We start from the raw sequence: 13,714 nt of genomic DNA, 5'->3' as shown, positions 1-13,714 counted from the left end.
CAACCGAGGAAAAGATTCTGCGTCACGCGTTTCGATTTTTGAATTTTGTTTTGTTTAGAGTTTTGTTTTTTATTTTAATTCTTCTTTGGATGCTTGGAAAATTGCTCCCGTTTTGAACGAGATTAAAATATTATTCATGGATAATAATAACAATAAAGTAACGTTGAATTGATCGTGGAAGAAATATACTTTTGGTATTTAATCTTTGGTGGAATTACATAAAAAATGTAAATAGACTTTTAAAGTAAAAGTCGAATTGAACTGCGTGTAAATAATACACGTTGGTCATACGATAGGGATAAACGATACCGCTATCTACAGATTTATTACCGGTAACACCTATAATATACATAATACATAAATACATAAATAATAAATATGGAGAGTTGAATCTATTATATTGTACGTAATCGTCGTGTATAGTATTACACGCTGCTCAAAGAGACTTGTAAATCAATATTTTTGAAGTTTATTCTATCCTTGTATCACTTTGAAACAAATTGCCAACAGTGCAAATCCACAAGATTTTCAAGAAAGAAGAATCTTTTAGTATTTTGTATAAAATTAAAAAATTTCGAAAATCAAATTTGAAGCAAATACTCGCTTTTAAATTATCTCTCGTGTTCTACAACGTAACGTATTAGTTACAATACACACAGTACAAAGGATTATTTTAAATGTAAATTTTCATTTTGGAAAAGATCTGAAATTCGATCGATACTTATTTTTAAAACGAGTTCGATTAGACAAGGAACAATGACGGTAAAGCGGATATTGCGGGTGCAAAGGGTTAATGCGCGCGCACCTCGACGCGGCGGGACATTCGAAAGATTTACAGATCCGCGTGATTCGAGCTACTATCTCTTCCACCTGATAATTGTCGCGAATTAGTACTGTAAATCAGTCCGTTGACCCCCATTCTCCTTCCTCTCTCCGCCCAACCTTCCCCACGTCTATCCGCCTCACTCTGTGCTCCTTCTCTTGTCCTTCTCTCTTGCCACCTTTCGATCCTTGGAGTAGCGTGATCGCTCCGCGTAAATAACAATTAAACGAAACCCATGGTGCATTAAGTCCGGACTTTCGCCGCCTTCGTTCGCCTTTCCCCTCCCCTACCCTACCATGGATTATCGTGGAGAACATAAATTCCAATTACCCGCCCACGGCGCGCATAATGATCGATAATTAGCGCTGCCCGACGCCGCCTCTGTTTTCAGCCCCGTTTCACTTCCGTCTCCGACTTCGAATTTTCTCCATCCAATCTTTGCCTCCATTGGCGATTAGAGACAGGTTCTGAGAGAGAAAGTCATAGGATTTCGAATAATTGGAAGATTGGCCAGAGGAATGTTGGTTGGAAGTTTGGTTGAGGTGAAAGTGGATAAGAGTTGATGAGGATCGTCGGTGGAGATTCAGGAATGCGAAGAGAAATATAAATAATATGCGTGCGGGATATTTCAGTGTAAATTTGCATACGTTTCGGATAGAAGAATTTAGTGAAAAATTAAATGATAATGTTTTTGTTTGGAAATTTTTTTATCTTTATTTAAGAGATATTTCAAGTTTGCCAAATTTAATAAGCAGAAGAAAAATTTGATCTACTAAAAAGATATATATATATATAATAAAAAAGACAAATGATCTTCAAATTATCAATTTAATAAATACCGATATATATCGCATCGATTCATCAACTGAATCATTCCAATCAATAAACGTTAAAATGCTGAATATTAATACCGTTGAAACCTATTATTTTAATATTAAATAACACATCGATATTCAATCACGTTCACAATCGTATTTAAATTTTATCAAAATCCTCGATCTTTCAAAACTAATTCATTCGCCGGTATTATTGAAAGAAGTAATATATTCGAAGAATATTTCGAAACGAGATATACACGAGCTTTCAAAAATATCAAAATCTTGGAGCATTATCTCTCACTTTATCTTCCGGTGCATCAGCTTCCGGGATACCGGACGAAAGTAGACTCTCGTGTTCGAGCCGTAATCGGGAAGATGGAAGATAGTCATAACGCCTTGGGGCGGCTAATAATTTTTGGAAAGCGATTCGTAACAGGGCAGATGAATGGATGATAATCGAAATGGAACAATAAATTTCTTTCAAATTAGCCGATCGGTCGCAGGTGTATTACAGGTGCGATACCTGTCGCCAAGAATGATCGTGCACATGGGGCAGGTGATCATGGGAGCGAAGAAAAGTTACCAAAGTGATCTAGAATCGATCTTGATGAGTTCTTCACGGGCTAATGCATCGATAACGAGGATCGACGCCTCGAATTCGGATTCCTTTTTTCGAATCGACGATTATCGAATCGTCATCTCGATGCCCCCCTTTTAACATACTTTGGATCCGTGATTAGCTATGCATCGAGACCTATATTTTTATTAAAATGTTTCGTTGTGTTCCTTTGAAGAGGTGATCCTCGAGATGAAGAGATTGGGAGACGAAGAAAATTGAAATTTGAAAGTTAAATTCAGGTTGAAACGACGAGCCATCTGTTACATGAAATAATACTTATGTAAATATCTTGAGAATTTTAATAGAGTAAACTTTCGATATTGTCTGATTCCGTGTGATTCCAAATTCAGGAGTTGATTAAATAAACGATTTGAAAATTTCTGACTAAGTTTCCTGCTATTTTTTTTTTTTTTTTCTAGAGAAAAATAACGTTAAAAATTTCAGGTCCAAGTCTTTTTCCCATTTTTATGATTACGAAATATTGCAATCCTAAGACCAGATGTACGAAATGTTCCCGAATCATGCGATCAGTCTTCGAAAGCATATCACATTCACTCCAACAATACAAAAAGATTACATAAAACTTTCTCCATCGCAAACGAAGACCACTTCCGTACCTCACGTAATCTTTTCCTTTCTTAATAGCAATTATTCTCATACTCAAATGAATATCATATTTTGAAAAATTCATTACATAAACTTTTTTCCACGAGGAAGAAATTCCTCTTTACAAAATAACTTTATTCAAAAAAAAAAAAATTCTTCCAATTCTTCCTAATCTATTATATCTCTAGTTAAAAATTCTCGAGACGAAATTCATTAAAAATTATTGAAAAATATCAAATGAAGTGAAAAAAAAAATCACGAACAAATAAAAATATAATATAACAATTAAATAAACATTATTTTATAAACTACTTCCATAACATTCTTTTCTTCTTCTAATAACAATATCTCTGATTTTAAATCAATTACAATTCCATCTACTCCATTGCACTTTCCAATCTAAAAACCTATCATTTTCATTTTCACAATATATATTTCTACATATCGTAACATGTATTTAATTTTGCAAAACGATTAAAATATTAATCGATTAAAACGAACAACGATTCGAAAAACTACCAATCGACCGAACGATCGCAATTGCAATTACAATTACATATTCTCCCGATAACCATCGCTGGGATTTCGTTCCACGTATCGCCATGTTCATAGCGGCGAAACCGATTTAAATTTCCCTCGCCTCGTGAGCACGGCGCAACCCTATCGCAGCCGCAATATCGCGGAAATATCGTGGAATTTCATTCGGTATTACCCGAGAGCAAACAACAGGAGCGACGACGACCACGAGGACGACAGCGGCCACAAATCGAGAGACCCGTACCGGGAGGCCGGCATTTTCCACCTGCCGTATTTCTACGATCCTCTCCCTCCCTCTCCCCGAACAATTATTATTCTCCGCGGATCGCCTAGGTTATTGAGCAAGAGCAGGACTTCCGCCGTGGAATCAGATAGTCCCCTCCCCCCTCCCCCCCTCCCTCCGTGTTGCATGCGCGGCATCGCCGCGGAGATGCCCCGCACACCTAGGAATCCGGGGGTTGATAGTGCGGTGTCTACCTGCGATTCCTCCTCGTGCATCCGTGCACGAGGGATCCCGGTTGTGCACGGATTACAAAGTGGATATTGGCCGAGGCGATCCCGATGATTCTTGCGGATTTAAGCGACGCTCACATCGGCTCCGGTTTAATTGGGTTTAATATGGAGGGAGGAGGGGTGAAGAAAAATTGGTGAGGATGTCGAGTACGGTACGGTTTTGAGAGTTGAAATTGTGGAGAGTTTTATTGGAGAGTGTTTTTCTTTTTTTTAGAATGAAATGGTGAATATTGAGTGTACGATGTGTTTTTGTAATTGTGTATATCGTATAGAATGTAGATTTAAATAAGAATATGGGTCCATAATGAGAATTTTTTTTATTATGGTAAGAAACAAAAATGAAATATTTTGTAATGGAAATATTAATTTAAAATTTAAAGAAATTCTTAATTGTAAAAAGAATGTTTATATAATGATTGTAAAATTTTATTATAAAGAGAAATGTTTTTAAGATTTTTGAATGGCACGTATATCGTTTCTAGAATAAAAGAATTTGTATGAGAAAGTTTATAGATTTTTTTATGTTCTTTTTTTGTACAATAATTTAGAATGGTTCAATATAATCTAAATTATAGATCTGCAGTTATAATAAAATAAATTCTACTCGGATTTGAAATATAAGTAAAATTTTTATAATAAAAACTATGAATACGAAAGCTTTTACTTTCAATTCTTTTAAATTCTCGCGTTTCTTTTCGATTGGTATGATAAATTATTTAATTAAATCCGAAGAGATACCTTAATCTTATTTTCCAGTGAAAATGTTCGAGATTTAATAATTGACCAACTTGATTCATTGCTCGGTCTTTAATCGTCCGTTGTTAATTCGGTATCTCGGTTATGGTATGCGCAATTAGTTGCACACAGTAGTGGCTACCACTTTAATGACCTACAGATAAAAATTTCCCTATGATAAACGCGTATCCAACCTCTTGACTAAGATATGCAGATTTTATCATTCGATTGCCGTCACGGTGAATCTCTAATTACTCCTCGTGATTTCTGAAGGCGCCACGGCTCATCTCTCTTCCACCCATCCTCCATAAATTAACCGTACAATTTTTTCCACCTACCTACGAATCGAGTTTTATCCTCTAACTTTAAACGCTGTAACGTTCGAGACTTCGTGTTCCCTATACATAATTCAAAATACCCGCCAAAGAGGAGAAACCTCCTCTCTCTCTCTCTCTCTCTCTCTCTCTCTCTCTCAATCGATAAAACAGACATTCCTCCATTTGCAGTAAAATGAAAGAATGCGCGATCAAGATTATAACCTATAATAATAAATAAATAAACTTTCCTTCGCGAAAAATTGGAAGGATCGAGTCACAGGAGGTTTAGCAAGAGGAGGTTAGAAAGAGCTGGACAACTCGCACACGAATTCCATTGGAAGCTAGAAGAAGATTCGATGGAAATTGGCAATTATCGCAACCCATAACTAAAGACCCCTATCGAGACATAAGGTGTGCACGATAGACCCTGGATAGGGTCGGAGTGCAGGGTAATTACGAAATAATTAGAAATTAAAAATCGAATGCATCGATGCCCCTCCCTTTTATCCCATCCTATTTCCCGGATAGAAAGCTGTATACCTATTTCTATCGTCCTCCAAAGCCCATTTCTTTATTACTTCCTCCCATTCCTTCCTCCTCCTCCTCCTTCTCCTCTCCTCCTCCTCTCTCTCCTCCTCTCACCTTCGTGCTTCTCGTCGCGCTTCCTCGTACGTCCTGCATCACGATCATTTCGTTGCAGTTAAGCGCATCGTCAGCTGGCGAATTGCATTTCTGCAAGGATGCCCCGTATACGCGTTCGGTTAACGAATCTGACGTCTCTTCCTCTTGTATTCTGTTTCTTTTTCTCTTTCTCTTCCTACTACATATGTTGGATTTCTTTTTTTTTTTTTGTCGATCTCTTTATATTACGACGAAAAATGTGGAGGAAGAATGGATGGATGTTGAATTGGCGGAAACCGAGCCAACCATTACGAGTATCGTAGAAGAAGATGACTCTATTTATCGGTCCTGTATGTTTTGTTGCATTTCCATGCCGTTTGAACGTGTATTACGTGAAATTAGATTTTTGGAATTTGATGAAAGAATTAGGACATTCGCTATTTATATTTTATCTATATCGTGAGAAAATTATTTTTATTTATTACAAAATTTAAGATTTGATGGAAAAGTAATCAAACCGTATTGTTATTATTATTTAAAAAATAAAATTTGAAATGGAATCATGAAAAGTACGAACAGAATTCGTGTTCTATCTTTATATAAGAATATAAAGAGAGTATTTATTATAAACAAAAAAATTCAGTTTCAAAAAAACATTACCAATAATTATTACAAGAATTTAATAAATAAATTTAAAAAATATACTTGAATTTATTATTTTTTTATAACGCGATCGAATGATGCATCATATTTTTTTTTTTTTTTTAAAAATACCTTTGTTAGAACTGTTAATAACGATGTGTAATAAAGAACGGTCGTAAAACGTGAAAAATAAGTAATAATGTAAATAGTCCTATAATTTGTATGCAATTAAGAAGGGGTCGCGAACGCAGGTGCATCTGATCGTGGAATTTTCACACGAGAATGAAAGGTAACTCCGCGCTTATGAATCTTATCAAAGCAATCACGTTCACTATTATTCCACCATTTCTCCTTTTATTTGCATAACCTACGAAATAATCTGATATACATCCTAACCTCGTAAAAATTTTAAATTGATCATTATTCTCTTATATGGGATGTTAATGATAATGCCGTTTTATAAGGAAGTCTATATATATACGTACTTTAAAAATGGAATTATTTATACGTTTTTTATTAACGATGATATTCCAATTAGTAAACTTAAATCATCGTTGAAAATTTCATATATCGATAAAATTAATATCAAAAGTAATGGACGGCAATTATTTATCAAGAAATAATTATAAACATTCCCGATTGAATAAAAATTCCATTTTAAACCTTTAAAACAAATTTTCATTCCTATTCTCTATATTCCTATTCCAAAGAAGAAATCGATCGCGATTTTAATCAACGTCACCGAAACCAACAACGTCCACCAATACGAATATTTTTCAATTTTATTATCATTCCACTTTAAAATAAAAAAGAAATTCGCAATTCCAATCCCTCCGTGATATTCCAAAGAAGGAATCAATCATCATCACCGCCAATATCTAAAGCAACAACAGCGTTCACGCTCAAGACGAGTGATTTCTAACTATTCTTCTTCTAAAAAAAAAAAAAAAAAAAAATTCCATTTTCCCTTCCATTCCAGTTCAGTGAAACAAAGAAATCCACGTTTCCATACCTGTTCCAAAGAAGGAATCATCATCCACCGATTAATCACCGCCGTTAATGTCGAAAGCGGCAGCAACAACGTTCGCCAAGAAATAATTAAAAAAAAAAAAAAAAAAAAAAAAAGAAAGAAAAAAAAATGTTAGGAGGGATAGAAGAAGAAGAAAGCACACGTGCACCCGTGAATTCCCAGTGACTAATCGCGCACACCTATAAAAGGAGACCGAGCCACAGGTATATTTATCCATGGCGTTTCCACGTGGGAAAGAAATCGTTCTTCCTCGGTTCGAGTAACGCCCAAGGAACTGGTTTCCACGTTTCGTCTCCCTTCCCCCCCCCCCCCCTCCCCCTACTCGTTTCGCTTCTCCTCGGGTCGGGCATCTCCTCTTCTTCCTCCCTCCTCCTCCACCGTCCAACCGCTTCCATCCTCCTCCTATCCACGACCACACCGGGCCTCGAACAGTTTTACGAGTTTCTAATGAGAAGAGGGTTACAGCACCGTGGAGAAACGACGCGTAATTTTCTCTCTCGCGCACTCTCTAGGATCCGTCGATCCTTTTTACGACGCGGAACCGCTGGATCTCCCTCCCCCCCTCCCCTCCGTTTTTTCGTTTCTTTCGTTGTACGAACACGAATCCCTGGAAATAAAATTCGTCCATCAAATTGGACGTTTTCGGTTAATCGGTATCGACAGAGAATAATCAAGGCTCTCTTCGGTCAGTCGGTTATGTAGTTTTATGTAGATCGATGTAATTGGATAATTAGAAGGGGTTTGGGTTTAAAAGGACAAGTTAAATATCGGAAGAATGTGGGAAGGGACGAGAGAGGGTACGAGAGAGCGGTTGATCTTTTAATCGATGCGAAAACCAGTTTGCTCGAACGAGATGGGAGGAGGATGGATTTTGAAAAAAAGGGGAGAGGATCGGGGATGTAAATGATAAAGTAAAGTCGAATGTGCGTGATTAAGCAAATTCCATCGCGTGTTCCGACGATTATGTTATATTGTACGAAATGCATGTTAGTTTTTTTTTTTTTTTTTTTTTTTTTTCTTATGCGATACACGTAGTAGCTAAATGATAGCTACAACTTTTAAGAACATTATAAGTACGAAGAATTTAATTCTAAGGTAAGTTAATTTATTCATAACTGTACAAGAAAATAACTCAAATTCAACTTTGAAAATATTCTTCTCCTAGTAGTTTCCAAATATAATAATGTAATTATAAATTGTCATCAAGTGTTATTTAAGTGTAATAGCTAAAAGATAGTCTATACATATGACAAAATAGTACACATTTATTTAAAATTATTCTTCTTCTGCAGTTCTTCCAACTATATCTAATCATTAAAATTAAATGCCCACATTTCTGACATCATCACTGTTTCTTGCAAATCGTGATTAACACAAATATTTGAAATAATTAATTCGAATAAAAGTCTCTGCACACAGAAATGACGAAACAATACACTCGAACGTGCTTACCTCGATCGAGCATATCGCCATGTTTGACACCGCTACCGACATCTATGCACCTCGAAGATTACGCAAAAATAACGGAAGGTAGCTGGAAGAGCGGGAGAACGCGAAAAGAAAACACTTGTCGCCAGAACGACAAATATGTTTCGCGTTGGCGGTGCATTGAATGCATAAAATATGAAGAATTCTTTTTTTTTTTTTTTCCCCCTTCCTTCCTTTCTTCCTTTCTTTCTTTCTCATCCACCCATCTAGCTAGAACAATGTTTCTCCTGCTTAAATTACGATCCTTCTCGAGGATTGCCCACGTCTTTTACACACGTTGCCAACGTAAATATTACGAAACGACGTTCTAAACGTTCGCAAACGTTCGCCGTGGTGAATTTCAAAAGCGACTTTTCGAAAAACGTTCCGATTCGAATACATTACACCCAGGTACACACGGATTGTTCCTTTTTTTCCCTTGATGAGAAGAGATTCCATCCGCGAGAATGGTACATCGTCGCACGTCGTTTGCTCGCCTGCTCGCTATTTCTATAACATCGCGTATCTCTTCGATTCGTACGTTGCCGATTTCACGTTGGCTGAACGTTTATACACGCCCACGTGTATGCGAACATCTCCATTCGTTGCGTGCCCGCGCGCCATTCAATTTGTTACCAACCTCTATTTTAGCTACGAGCCTACTTACAAACGTGTTCGAAGTAAGTATGGAAAGAGGACTCGACGAGACTCGGCGTTCCTTCTTCTGTGTGCGCTCGAGTTTGAAAGAAACGATAACGATTTTGGGTTGGTAACGATGTTACGTATATAAGAAACGAGATAGAATTTCGATTAATTGAGTGGAAAATTTGAGAATAAATAAAATTAATTAGGGATTAAATTGAATACGTATTTAATAAGAAAATTTATCAATCGTTATTAAATATCGTTCCAAGATAAATACTCGATAAAAATGAATGATCATATTTGGATATTTTATTATTCATTTTATTTATAATGTTTGTATGCATAGAATATCTTTATGATAATATAATATTATATATATATTGTTTATTTAAATTTATTTTATTATTATTTTAATTTATTATAAATTAACAATATGTTTTGTTTTACGAAATCAATTTATTGTAAATCTGAAGAATTAAATTTTAATCTTCAGGAATTGTTCGCGATGCGACATTCTGTTTTAACAATCTTGCATTAAAATTATAGAATAGACGATCTTTACAATCACAGCAATTTGAAGTTTACAACTTGAACGAAATTTTTCCAAAAATGTCTGAAATTATATGCTTCGACACTGATTGTGAGAAAGCAATCGAAGATGTTTCGTCGATCATTAAATTTTATCGAATATTAAATTTGCTAGAGATTTTTATTTCGAAGTATGATGTTGGTTTTATTGAAGATCGTAATTTTGTAATAAATTTTATTGCTTTAATGATGTAGCAATAGCGTTTATAATAATTTACAGCAACATGTATCGAGGCAGGCAAATGATGTGATGGATGGATTCAAGAAATGTGACTTTCTTGAATAGAGAGATAATAATAGGGAATAAGATTAATTATATGGTTGGTATTCTTTTTTTTTTACGCGTAAAATTGATGTAAAATGATAATTTTAATGTTAAAGAAAAAATGAAAACGAATGTCTAAACATTTTCTCAATTTTAAAATTTTTTTAATAAATTAACATCTAATTAACATAAAGATACTTCATTCACTATTTTACATAGCAATATGGAAATAACTATTTTAAGATATTCAAATCATTCTTGGAATAATAATTTTAAGATAATTCCTCTAAAATATAATTTGAAAAAGAAAATAATAATTTATATTATCATATAAGTTATTAGTAATTAAATTATAAAGTTCATAAAGATAGAAATGTATAATATTCGTTAGAAAAATTTTGAAAATATATGTATAATCCTCATGGCTGGAGAATGGATAGAAAAATTTAATTTTCTGTATAACATTCGGGCTACTTTAACTAGTAATAAGGTTGCAATTAATGATAAAAAAATTCTTGGTATCGTTCTATATTTATCTCTGTATATCAATTTATTGTCCTTTACTTCTTGTCATGCATCGTTTAGCAAATTATAGTGCACTGAAGATATAACGTGCGATATATGGCATACAAGTTGTTATTATATAACTTATTATTATATAAATTAGAAAATTACAAAAATTACGCCTTCCACCAATTTTTGCAGATTTTCTGTCCTTTCTATGCAAATTTACTTTTTCCTTTTATCATAGATAAAATCATTTAATATTTATATTCTGTTAAATCATTGATAATAATTGAAATATTTTATAAATATTCGTATGAGTTCTTAGCTATAATAATTTTAATTATCTCGTTGTCCAATACAAATTTTAAATATTCGTTCAAAATTTGAAAATGAGTATAGAAAAAAAATTGTTTGCAAGAAGAAACTTTCTTTCTTAAAGAATTATATGCAAATCATTTCAAATATTATCGAATTAGATGGAGAAACTTATTTGCAAGTTGGACAGAATTTATAACATTTAAACTTGATCTTAAACACGGCTGAATTAATCACGTGTCAAAATAAAAAAGATATTGCTGTTTAAAATAAGCTTATTAAATGCAACGGGGGGACCTACTTTCCCTTTTTTATCGTCCTTCTCATTTTGAAACTTTGCATAACGCTATTAATACGCTTTGGTACCGATCACAATCACACGTTAAAATTAAAAAAATTCTTTATACTTAACAAACTGAGGCTCGTTTACAATTTAAACAATCAGATGATGATGATTTCAAATAATTAATTAATTAATTCCACGCGCGTTAAATTAAAAAATTCACTCCTATCGATCATCCATGTTGGGTTAAATGAATGAATAAATTAAACAACTTTCCATAACCGTATTAAAATTACATATTTCAATTTCATTCAATTCAATTTTCTCTACGGATCCGCATCCCTTCTTTTTTCGTCGTTACCAATCACGTTATATATTAATGGCGAAGCGTTATATCATATTGATGGCAAAGTTTGAAAAATTGAACGAATTCCAAAATTCCAAGAAATTAGAAATCAATCGAATCGATCGAACGAAACCATCGATCGAACCAATAATCCAAACATCATCGCTAATTCACGAAAACCGGTTAACCGCTGGTTATGCTCTTTTCGAAGGAACACAATGCAATTTCATTCGATGGATAATCGGACAACCTCTTATTCGAACGCGTGCTATGCAATCATTCGATTAAAATTACAACATCGATGCAGAGGCAGATGCAACATATCGATTTCGAATGCACGAAATGCAGTTTGTCTTTTCGGCCTGCAACCACGTATACGCACGTTGATCACGCCATATAATGATCGATCATGATCGATACCGTGCGAATCTTTTTTCCGTGCCATTTTGTTTAAAAAATATTTTTAATATTTGAATTGTAATATTTAATATCCAAGTTTTTCCCTTGTTGAAACTTAAATAGAATTAATAAATAGATTAATTATGGAATGAAATATTTCCAAATATTTTCAAAGAGTTATTATTTATTGCAATAATGAAATATTTTCAAGTTATTGGTAGAGAAACATCAATTCTACTTGCATTTTTTACCGTTAATCGAATTAAATAAACTAAATAATTTACGATCTATCCAAATCTGTGTGAATGAATACAATTGAAAAAGAGTTTATTACTTTTATAATTACTTTTAAAATACTCTCATAATACGAATAGAAAATCGAATTCGAAAATAAAACTGGAAGATCGAAATAATTTAGAGAAATTGAAAGAATTTATACGATCCTATTAGCAACTTTCAAACTACACTGGTGAAAATAAATCACCAGGGGGCAAGATGAAAATGAAGAAATTTAAAAAAATTTACACGATCTTTGAACCGAGATCATCTTTCTCGATGCTTTATAAACGATTGTTGAAACGAGTTAATTATAGGCAAAGTAAACGTATCATCGTAACGTGATAAAAGCTGTGTACGTGAACATTGTTGCTTATTAATTGCTGGCTAATAACACGGTGGCAAGGATGATGGCGCGAGACGCCATTTCGGAAGCGTTTCATTTTGCAATATACCAGCAAACCACTTTCATTTGCTTCACTCTCGACCCGTTATTTACTCAATACATCGTATCTTCGCCGACGATCTCTCGTTACGTGTATCGCTAACAGCCGATCCACGATAGCCACACCTAAAATTTAGAAGTTAATGGCTGTCCAACCGCTTCAACGATCTATCGCAAACATCCAGTAATCGTCGTGTTACGTTTCATTACGAGGATACGTTCCACGAAACACTTGTTGTACGAATATTTTCAAGAAATACATTGTACAGCGACGAACAAAAGTATCGGCGAAATTTTAACTTTTAACAGTATTAACGGTGTTTATAAATTTTTGTAGGAATGTAGAATTTTCTCGATCACTTTTCTTTTCTTGTAATTTTTGAACCTAAAATTTTAATTTATCGTAATTAAAATAAAATTCAAAAGCAAGAATTTTCATTCTTGAAGAAAGATTCAAATCGTCTGATTTAATCCAATTTAGAAACAAAAATTCTGTACACTGAAATATTTATATATAAAAATAACCATATTACGTTATTATTAATGATATATTCAATTAAAATAATGAATACAAATCACACTCGTCAATTTTTATTATTCAAATTCGAAAGAAATTGAAGTTACGAAAAAATATCCATTAATATTCATTATAAAACATTTTTCTGCATAAGAATATCGATAAATACAAATAAAATTACCGTCATCTCGAGTAACATATTGACATATTAATTTACTACCCTTTTAATTACATTTTTATATATATTGTCTCGATTCATCTTGTCCATAAACTCATACGAAGACACCTGCTTGTGCACACACACACACACACACACACACACACACACACATATACACACACACATAAGTACGTACTTTCGATATCGAGAATTTCTTATATCGATCGTGAGGTACATCGT

The 13,714-nt window shown here is 33.9% G+C and overlaps 1 protein-coding gene across 1 annotated transcript in view; it reads left to right on the top strand.

The window, feature by feature from the left end:
• The window catches only part of LOC122716671 (UPF0489 protein C5orf22 homolog), an 813,536-nt gene that overhangs the window by 686,193 nt on the left and 113,629 nt on the right, over window positions 1–13,714 (top strand). The window lies entirely within an intron of this gene.

This window comes from Apis laboriosa, unplaced genomic scaffold, assembly GCF_014066325.1.
Source record: "Apis laboriosa isolate Shangri-la unplaced genomic scaffold, ASM1406632v1 scaffold47_cov149, whole genome shotgun sequence".
Classification (NCBI taxonomy): domain Eukaryota; kingdom Metazoa; phylum Arthropoda; class Insecta; order Hymenoptera; family Apidae; genus Apis; species Apis laboriosa.
Note: the sequence above shows the minus strand (reverse complement) of the source record. Positions and strands in the feature narration are given on the sequence as shown.